The sequence below is a fragment of the Belonocnema kinseyi genome, chromosome 4 (genome assembly GCF_010883055.1).
Source record: "Belonocnema kinseyi isolate 2016_QV_RU_SX_M_011 chromosome 4, B_treatae_v1, whole genome shotgun sequence".
Lineage (NCBI taxonomy): Eukaryota > Metazoa > Arthropoda > Insecta > Hymenoptera > Cynipidae > Belonocnema > Belonocnema kinseyi.
In genome coordinates this window covers 19,651,027-19,662,043 of record NC_046660.1, presented here as the reverse complement: position 1 = coordinate 19,662,043, position 11,017 = coordinate 19,651,027, and the positions used below count along the sequence as shown (strand labels likewise).

The 11,017-nt window shown below is 26.5% G+C and overlaps 1 pseudogene; it reads left to right on the top strand.

Annotated features, from left to right (window-relative positions):
- The window catches only part of LOC117171712, an 18,727-nt pseudogene extending 17,953 nt beyond the window's left edge, over positions 1 to 774 (top strand).
- Positions 775 to 11,017: the final 10,243 nt, after the last annotated feature.

The following is an 11,017-nucleotide window of genomic DNA, read 5'->3' as shown; positions in this document are numbered from 1 at the left end:
CCAGTACTGGTCAAACTGCCGCCTATCTGTACTGGTGGGCAGTACTGGGCCAGTACTGCGCCGGAGGTGAACTCTGGCACACTACCGGCATTTCCACCTGGGTACTTATTGGCTACTTGGAAAAGGGTAAAACAATCACTGGTGAATATTATGCATCATTATTAGAAAAAAAAATGGCTCGGTGGACAGAGATTTCCAGACAACGAAGACGTCATTGCCTCTGTAAGTGCTTATTTTGAGGAACTTCCGAAAACGCACTTTTCTGAAGGATTAAAAAAACTTGAAAAGCGATTGACCAAGTGTATAGAGCTCCAAGGAGATTACGTTGAAAAATAAAAAAAAATTTACCCAAAAAAAATTGTTTTTATACTTCATTCTAAGGACTTATTGAACTACCCTCGTATTTATACGAACCATTGTAAAACCGAGGAGAGTGATGTCGAAGCTGATAACCACATGTTTGAAGAATACGATATGTCTGGGAATGAAGCCAGCACATCGAAGGATTTTATTCAATCTGGAAATTATAGAGTGATGCCAGTTCGATATTCAAAACCCTTGTGCGAAACCTCCCTTGCTTTTGATGACGAATTTCAAGATATGTTATCCAACAACGGGTAACGAACAATTGTCGATGATGAAGATTACGACAAAATGTTTCTTCTTTCGTTACTTCCGATTCTTCGACAAGTTCCGGAAAATAAAAAACTTAACGTTTGGATCAAAATGCAACAAATCTTGGCTACAGTTCTCTACCCAAGTGATAGTAAATGAAATTCTTCAAAAAAATGATGAAATAAATGCAGTTTTATGCTGTAAGGAATTTTGAAAGTCTTCAATCTTGTGATATCATGTGCTGGATAAAAAAGTATTGATCAAAGGCGATTAATCAAAAATGTTTAAAAATTAAGTTATGGTTCGTCATGATTATTATTGATATCAAGCCTAAAATATTTTAAATTATTTTTTATGTGATAAAAAAAACCCAGAGATGAATTTGAAGTGAGTGAAAGGATGCATATATTTAATATTTATAAGAAATCATGTCTCATACCTCATTTGGAATAAGAATTAAGAATAAAGCATTTATTTTCTTATTTGCTGATTTTTTTATTTTTTATTTATTCCTTTTTTAACGTGAATCTTGAATTATACAGTTTTTAAAAATTGAAAATTTAAAAAAAACTTTAAAAAAGTAAGTTACCAGTGCTGATAACCCATAAAAAGTGTTTTGATCCTCCAACAGATGGCGCCTAAATGGCCTTCCAGAGAGAAACAAAAGTTTCTGAATAAAGTGAATTTTTATATTAAATATTTTTTTTTAATAAATTGAAAAAAGTTGAAAGCATTTTACATATTTTTAAATGTTTTAAGATAATGCAAATATTTTTTTTATTAGGATTTCTAGGGATATTGAAAGTGGTTTTTAGTTTTTATCAAAGTTATTATATGAATAAAAAAAAATGTCCAAAATGTCAAGAAACAAATGTAGAAAATTTCAGAGCAAAATGTAAAAAATGAGTTGATTATGTTTATAAATTATTTAAAAGATTTAAAAGAATACAGAAATAATTTAAATAAAAAATATAGGGTTTTAAAGTTTTTAAACAATAAATATAAAAGCTTTTCACAATTTTTGAAAGGTTTCAAAAAAATACGAAAATTTTCAACAAATTTTTTAGAAAATTTTAAATAATTTTTTAGTTTACAATAAAAGATTTCAAAACATTTTATTAGATTTTCAAAATTATCGACAAAAAATCTGGAAGATTTTATGATAATTTTTCTAATTTTGCAGAATTTTTAACAAAATTTAGGAAAGTTTGAACCGTTTTAAAGAATATTTTGAATTTTGAAACATATTTAAAAAATATAAAATTTTAAGTACTCAAAAAAAAATGTAGATTTAAAAAGATTACGAAATAAAGTTTTAAACCATTTCAAATATTTTAAAGGTTTTAAGATAAGACAAACATTTCCTTAAGATTTCTCAAAAAATTTAAAATTATTTTGGGTTTTAGAAAAAATTAATTTTAGAAAAATATCTAAAGAGATTATGAAAATGTTTCAAATGATTTCCTAAATATCGATCGATAAAATCTGGAAGATTTGAAGCTAATTTTTTTATTTTGCAGATTTTAAAAAAATTTTAGAAAACATACAAATAATTTTTAACGACTATCTATTTAAAAAATTCATTTCAGGGGAATATTAAAAGAGATTTCAATAATTCAAAATTTTTTTCGAATATATCGAAAAAGTTCTGGAAAATTGGAAGGACATTTTTACATTTTGAAGAATTTTTCAAACTTTTAGGAAAAACTCGAATCTTTTTAAAGCATATTCAGAAGTTAAAAAAAATTAAGTAATAATTTATTATGAAGTTGTCTTAGGATTTCTGGGAAACTTAAAAACGATTGTTTAGAAAAAATTCAAATTGTTTAAACAAATTTCAAATTCCAAAAAAACTTTATTAAAAAATTTTACATTAAAAAATATTTTAAAACACATAAAAAATGGATTTTTGAAGATTTCAAAATGAAATCTGGAAGTTTCTAAAACAATTTGAAAGGTTTTAAGGTAATAAAAAAATTTAATTAAGACTCTTGGGAATATTTGGCTTTCGTTTAAATAATATTTAGAAAATCTTTTAAACTATTAGAGTTTCTTGTAATATTTAGTCAAATTCTATTTAAAAAAGTGTTAAGAAATGTTCTGCATTCAAGATTCTTTTAGAATTTTACCGAATAAGGAATTAAAATTTTCAAATAAATAGTTATTCGAAATTTTAATTTGGTATGAAAAATTATTTTTCCGTTGAAATTTTAATTTGACTGATTCTTTTTCTCTTTTCTAAAAAAACTGAGTTGGTTGAATTTTCAACAATTTTGTTAAAACTTCGTCTTTTTATTATGAAAATGAATCCCCTTTTGTATACCAATTTCATCTTTAAAAAAAAATTAAAATAGCACCTCTCTGATTTAAAATTAAAACCTTTCTTTGGTTAAAATAGAATAATTTTAGTTAAAAATGTATCTTTTTTGGTACGAAATTATTCTTTTTAGTAGAAAATTCATTAATTGGTTTGAAAATTAACTTTTTTGTTAAAAATTATTTAAGGGTTAACAAATTAAACGGTTTTCTTTTCGGAGATTTTGAAGACTTTTGAAAGGTTTCAAGATAATAAAAAAATTTCTTAAAATTTCTTGGGATATGAAAAAAAATTTTTCTTAAAATTGATTACAGAATCTGGAACCTTCGTAGACAATTTTTTTAATTTTTCAGAATTTTAGGAAAAAATTTTGGAAAATTTGAACTATTTGAAAAAAATTTAGAAGGATCAAAAGTTTTGGAAAAGGTTAATGGTTAATGAAATAATTTAAGCTTAGAAAAGATTTTTTTTTAATATTTTTTTTAATATTTCGAAAAAAGTTTTGAAACTTTTTAAGAAGATTGGAAGGCCTTTAGAAAATGAAAAACTTATTAATATAAAGACATAAAAACAAAAATACCTGCAAGATTTGTATTAAAAAAATCATCCCTTTTGTTAGAAAATAAATTAACTTCAACTCTTTTCTTAGAAAATTTACTTTTTGTTGCTATATGTATTTTGGTGTTCAAATCTTTCATGCATAAAAATGCAACTTTTCGGTTGAAAATTATTCGTTTGAGAATGATCTATCAAGCATGATATTTGATCAACTCTATATAAATTTACATAAACCTACATTGTATGACAATTAAATGCACTTACTTAATTACAATTTCATCATCAAAAAAAGTAAATAAGATTATTATTAAATAAACAATAGAAACCTTATGCTAACCATATTAGGGCAGAAATTAGACCTATAGGTAACAACTACTTTATTTATTGTATTTGAAAGCTATATAAATTTTTCGTAAATATTTATTTTACATTTATAAATATGTGACCGTCCGCGAAGAAAGGGACCTTAGGGTTAAAAAACATATTTTCAGATTTTTGATGATATTGATAGTTTCAAAATCGCTCTTTCATATTAAAAAAGAATTAAATTTTTATGTACAAAATTGGATTTGTTATTGATCTGAAAAGTGAGGAGTTAATCCACTATTTCAATGCGTGCGGCCGGCGCGATAAATCCAGCCCCACCACTTTCTACTAATCTTTCTGCCCTGTGTCCGTGTGACTCAAGAGTTCGTCTCATTCGCTGAACGCGGAGCGAGAAGATTTGGTAGTAAGTGGAGGGGATGAATTCCGGAGATTGTCCCCACAAAGTGGTAACTATAATTGAACTGATACTCAAAAGTATATGAATTTTGTATAGAAAACTATCAATTTTGAAAAAAAGGAAATAATTGAATTTTTTTATAAATAAATCATTCATCAACAAAAAAGGAAACGAATTTTTAAATACGTGCTTCAATTTTAAATAAAGAAATATGAATGTTCTATAAAACAGTTTATTTTTCAAAAAGGATTTTATTTTCAATAAAAATAGATTAATTTTTGAATTTTGTACACAAAAATAAAAATAAAAAATAATAATATAAACATTTTTAAGGCAGTATATAAATTTTGTACTGAAAATGATAAATTTTTAAACCAAAAATGAAATAGTTACATTTTCATTTTGTATTAAATAGTTCAATCGAATAGTTTACAGTTCATTTTCAATCCACATAAATTACTTTTTGTGAAGAGAAAGAAAAGAAAACGAATTTTCAATAAAAAATTAAAAATTTCAATTGCATAGTTACACTTTAAAATAAAGAACATGAATTTTTTAATAAAATTGATAAATTTATAAACCAAATATAAAACATTTGAATCTTCTTTTATAAATTATTTCTCAATCAACGGTGAAATGAATTTTTAGGAAAAAATATCAGTTTAAACAAATTTAATCTTTAACAAAGTAATTTAACTTTCGAAAGTACTTCCATTTTTATGAGATACATCAATTTCATCAACAGATAAGAATTTCATATATAACAGTTGAATTATTAATAAAAAATTAAATTTTGAATCGAAACATGAAAGATAATTAATTAAGGTTTCCGTTGATTTAAATGTGTTTAGGAATTATATGGTTGTAATGTTGTCAGACTAAAAGTAAACGAATTTTCGAAAAAATAAATCAATTTTTAATAACATAGTTGCATTTGCAAACGCGCATGAGGTGGAAAAATTGCTTGCGTCGTATTTGTGATGAACACAGATGCGGATTGTGCATTAAATGTCCAATACATATGGACTAATTTAATTTTAATAATGTATTTTTATCACAGTGTTGTGCAAATTCCACTTTATGTACATTTTGTTATAGAATACAATAATTTTATCCTGAAAATAAATGCTTTACTTATTTGTTGCATCTTAAAATATACCCTATTTTCAACCTCTCCTAAAAAATCTTGAATTCACTGTTATGCAATAGACATATTTTTTTCATTGAAGTGTATCATTTCTACTTTAAATCCCCGAAAAAATTATTAATTTCGGTCAAATAGAAACAAAATAGAAATTTTTTGAAGAAAAAACTAATTTTTAAACATCTTGTTTTGAATTTGACGTATTTTTATTGCATAATTCGTTCTTTTTGTAGTCAAAACTATTTTCATAGAATTTCGTGGGAATTTCTACCCCAAAAGTACCTATTACACATTAAATTTGGATTAGTTACTTCCGAGATATTGGATTTCAAAGATTACAAATCCCAAATCGCACTAGTGTGGTTAGTACGTATGCTGAGCTGAGATGTGGTTACTAAGGGTTTTATATGCTTTCAGGGCACATTGTAAACTATCTTTTGTAAAAATTTAAAATAATAAAACGTGGATTTTTTTCAAATACTAAATTTAGGCATTTCTTCAAAAAATCTAAAAATCGATTAAAATTTTCTTTTAACAAATAATTTTTTTAATGCGTCTTATTATGAATCATAAAAAATTCATCTTCATATCTTAAAAATCTACAGAATAATGAGAACACTCCCTGGATTCTGATGGGCATTATATATATTGCCGGAATATATACTTTGCCTGTAACATATATGATTTATTTATCATGTATAATATGTTTTTTTCCATTGATAAACAAATAATTGTTTATAACAATATCTTGCCTAGCCACTTTCAAGTACTTTTCTAGAAAAACCGTAATTAAATTTTATTAGAAATTTAATAAATACGTTTTCTTCATTGAATTCCATACATACAATTTCGAACTGTTGCATGTAGTTTTTTGTGGCGAAACAACTGTCGTACATCATGTCTCCAATTCTGTTTCTAGTTTAATTTAATTTACTTTCATGACACATCTCGTAATTATATCTCTGAGAACTTCTGCACTCTCCTGCACAATACGATTTTGCTACCTGCTGAAACAATTATTTCGCTTTCGGTATTTTGAGAGAGAAACGCTATCGTCATTGTAAACTTAAAAACTTTGATTGCATTACATTATCCCAGGGGGTGGCACTGCCTGTACGTTTAGGCCCACATTTATTTAAACGCATGGGGAAATACAACTTTAATTTTTAAAATACGTTTTTGGCATATATTTAGCTGAAAAAAATATTTAGTTGCATATTAAATGTCCAATGAAATAATAAGTACTAATGAAAAGCAAAAAAAAGGTCGTTCTCGCGCTTCGCGCTCGATACTGCATTCACCTTGCGCTATGCGCTCGGTCTTGATATTTAATTTACATTTGTTCGCTAGTCTCTGATATGAAAAGGTCAAATCATCGACTTGATTGTGTTTTTGTGTTAGATGAGAATTAGATTGTGTGATTGTGAATTCTCTTTTGTTAAAGCTCCTTCGGCTTGAAAGAACACATTCTAATCACGTATCATATGCTTCGCGCTTGATTACGTCGAAAATGCTAACTTATCTATATTAAGTACAACTCTATTATATCAAATTTATTATTATTATTATTATTTATTATTATTCATTTCTCTACCTCGTTCTAGGGCTGCTTATTTAGATATTAAAAAAAGTACAAATTTTTTTTTTAATGATTACTTTAATATTTGTTTCTTATTTTGCATTAAATTTAATTCTTAACCTCCCTGAAAAATGTATATTATTTAAATAAATTTATGTTATTACCATTCATAATATGCATAAGTATTGGAATAAAAATATTTTCAATATCTTATTTTAACCATTGAAAAATGCGCATTTTATTCAAATAAAAATTATTATTAAACATTTTATTGCAACTTGTGTCGTTTTTCCAGAAATTAAATTTTTTATATTCAATGTAGATTATTAATTAGACAAGGAGTTTATTTTTTCACTTTTAATATATTTTTTTAACAGGAGTTTATAAAAAACCTGTAGATGCTTTTTGCTTAAAAAACTTCTGTCTTTTAATTTTGTTCGTCTCTTATGTTGTTTATCCAAAAATTGAATTTTTGTATTTTTAAGCTTATTTTTTACGATTAAAACAAAAACTATGTGTCCCATCAAAAATTATTCACGACAAATTTGAATGAGTTTTTGCTATTTTTTGGAAGAGCAACTTTTGTCTACTTAATTTTTTCATAGCTTGTGTCGTTTGTTCAAAACTATAATTTTTTTATTTTTAATATTGTTTTTACGACAAAAAACAAAAAACTAAAACTATATAAAAAAAACTATAAACAAAAAACTACGCCTCCTATCAAAAAGTGATTATTGACATTTTTTTAGATATTTTCAGGGTGCGAAATTTTAGCTAATTTATTTTTTTCGTATCTTGTATAGTTTGACTGCAAAATAGAATTTTTGATTTTTCATTATTTTTTGTACGATCGAAATTTGAATTTTGAAATTTTAACAAAATTCGAAAAATTGTTATGATATTCTTGTAGATCTTTCAAAAATCAAAGTTTTTCTTCTCTTAACTTCTTTTATATCTTGCGTTGTTTGGCTTAAAATGTTTATTTTTCTTTATTTCGAAAATGCTATAATTCTGATAATATTTTTTTTATCAAAAAAAGTTATTAGGATAAATTATTCAAGTTTCCGAGTTCTATAAAAAGACGTACATGGCATTTTTAAATCTTGTAAAGAATGTTTTCAATCTTTCAAAGGTCATCGTGCCTACAGAATGCAGATTACATACTACAGACAGGCAGGCAGACAGACACTTAGTAAAAATCTTTTTTTTCTGCCTCAGGGGATCTCAAAACGTGGAGATTTGATGAAAATCGACAAATTGAAATTTTAGATAAAACTAATACCTTCTCTTTAGGATGAGAATGTAAAAAAAGATTATTTTGATGATTAAATACGAATACACTTTTCAGAAAGTATCAATAATAATTCTACAAAACGAACATTCAATTTTGAACAAGGAATTAAGTAAATATTATAAACTCTGAAAATGATGAGTTTTAATCAAATTTTCTTTTTACTAACATTTATAATGATTATTGAAAATTAAGACTCACGCTTAATTGAATTAAACTTAAAAAAATTATATTTATTTTTAATTCTAGAAAATAATGTACTTTTTTCATTATAAGACATTTATACAAATGAATTATGCTATAAAAAATATCTATTGCTACAAGTATGTCGAATATTTCTAACGCCTTATATTATAAAGAATACGATTTGTAGAACAAATAAATTTTAAAAAGTTATAGAATAAAAACTGTATTTGTGAACAATACCTTTAAATAAAATACTGTTTTAAATTTTTTGATAAAAAAATTAATAAATTCTTTTGTTAATATTATTGAAAATTCATGTGAACAATTATTTGCATTTAAGACACAATTTAATTGCATATTTTACTCATTATCTTTTGTTTAAATCTTAACTTTTTCATAATGCAAAAATTATAATCAATTATTTTCAAACTGAAAAAAAATTGAGATTTTGAAAAACAATTGAAATGAGTTTAAACTATTTTCAAATTTGTTGATAAAAACTTAAATAAATTATTTTATTACAATTATTGAAACATTTTTAATACATTATGTTATTCATATAATTGAACATTCATGATACTAATAATTTTCGCTAAAAAAACAGTTTAATTGCATATTTTTCTCTTTATATTTCCCTTAAGGCCATGTGATGAGTGTAAAAGCTGATCAGTTCAGACCTAAGATCAATATTTTTTCATCCATATTGAAAAATAAAAGTTTAAAATCATGCAATCTGTTTTACCCACAGACCCCTCGAAGTTCGAAGTTGTCTACTCGTTGCGCTAGTGCTGCTTTGACACAGCTGATACCAGACTGATACGTATGTCAGACGAAATATGTTTATTTGCATTTCAAGTGCAAACATTAGTTTTTGAATTATTGGTGCATTATGTTCGTGAGCGATTTTTGTTGTTTTATCCCTCTTTGATAAATATAAACCTCATAACCAGCCCATTGACAACATTGCAAATTGCTTGCAGGCATGGACATAGGAAACACGGGATTAGGCATGCCATCCTAACTTGGTCGAGCGGGGTTGAATCCACGGGAGGGGGAAAAATTCCATTAGTGGGGAGAGCCGCCATCTTACGATGTGCCATTTGATTAAGCGCATGCGCATTTTTGCCGACAAACTGTGCATGAAAATATAAACATGTAGGCGCTGCCATGTTTGTCGCGGGACATCAAAAGGTGGCGGACCTCCCCCCTCATTGCATCACCCCCGCAATGGCATGCCTAGTCACTTGTTTCCTATGTCCATGCTTGCAGGGTTTGACGATAGCACGGTCGGTATTTCTCCAAAATAGAAATTAAAAAAAACTTTTTTCACTATTCTAATTATTTAGGACCAGAGACAAATTTTTGCATGCCTTATATTTATCCTGCCAAATTTTTAACGCGATATCTCATTCCGTGTGGACGTAAGTTGAGAAAGAAAACTTCCACTGCATAGAAAAAAGCTGGTGTTAAATTTGTTGCAGCTTAAATTTCATTGGTCTCCCAACGAGCATTTGAGACAATTTTCAAGTCTCAAATGTATTCCTCTTTTTACAGAATTTCTAACTTTCTTTATTTAACAGTGCGCACTAGTCACTTAGAATAAAATTATAACTTCCTAATGCAACCTCCAAATATCAGGTTAGTCATGGCCGTCGACATTTAAATTAATAATAAAACAATAAAAATAAAATAATAATAAAAATAATAAAAATTGACCGAATGCATGGGATTTGCATAATTTTTTCTCTATTTTTCTATGTATCTTCGTAAAAAGTAATTTTTTCTGTATAAGTGCATTTGAAAAATAGCTTTCCTTTTTTAGGGACTATATAATGCAATAATAAAATGATAATAATTATTATTAATTATTCATTCAATAGTTCAAGAATGTAAGTACTCACTAAACCCTAAAATGTTAAGTTTAAATCTGGTATAAACTTGTATATTCCGAAATAGAAAGGATTATTTTTAACTTTTTATTCAAATTCAAATGTTATATTCCACTTTAGCAAGTTTATTGGATGACGTTTATATTCACGTTTTTCCTTTAGCATTTATATAAATCTCTTTAAAAACTGTTTTGAAATATTAGATAAATAAAATAGATTTAATTTCAATATGGGTTTTCATCAAAATAACATTTTGTTCACTAAGAAACTTTTAAAAAGTGGTTTAGTCCCATGCCATACAATGCAAAAAGGCAGGGAATGGTGGGACAACTAACGCCGCGCTGGAGATATTAGGAACTATTCAACTTAGGACTGTAAGGTATCACCATTTTGTTTTCAGATTCATAGGGCTGGAATCTTTTCACGTGAAAACGTTTCATGTCAAAGTTTCATATGTTTCATGAAACGTAGGGATGAGAAGAAAAATTATTTTGTGCATGGGCAGATCGGTTTGACCTCTAAGGTCAGGTTAGGATTTTATCTTGTCAGTTAGAATTTTCCAGCCGCTATGTTTGAAACATTACAATGTTTCACGAAACCCCCAATGTTTCATCAAACTCTTCATCAGGCTAAAGTTTCATGAAACTTTACATCCCTACTCATCGTGAAAAACAAATTTCTGTTTTATTATACAAGTGTATTTACTTTATTTTT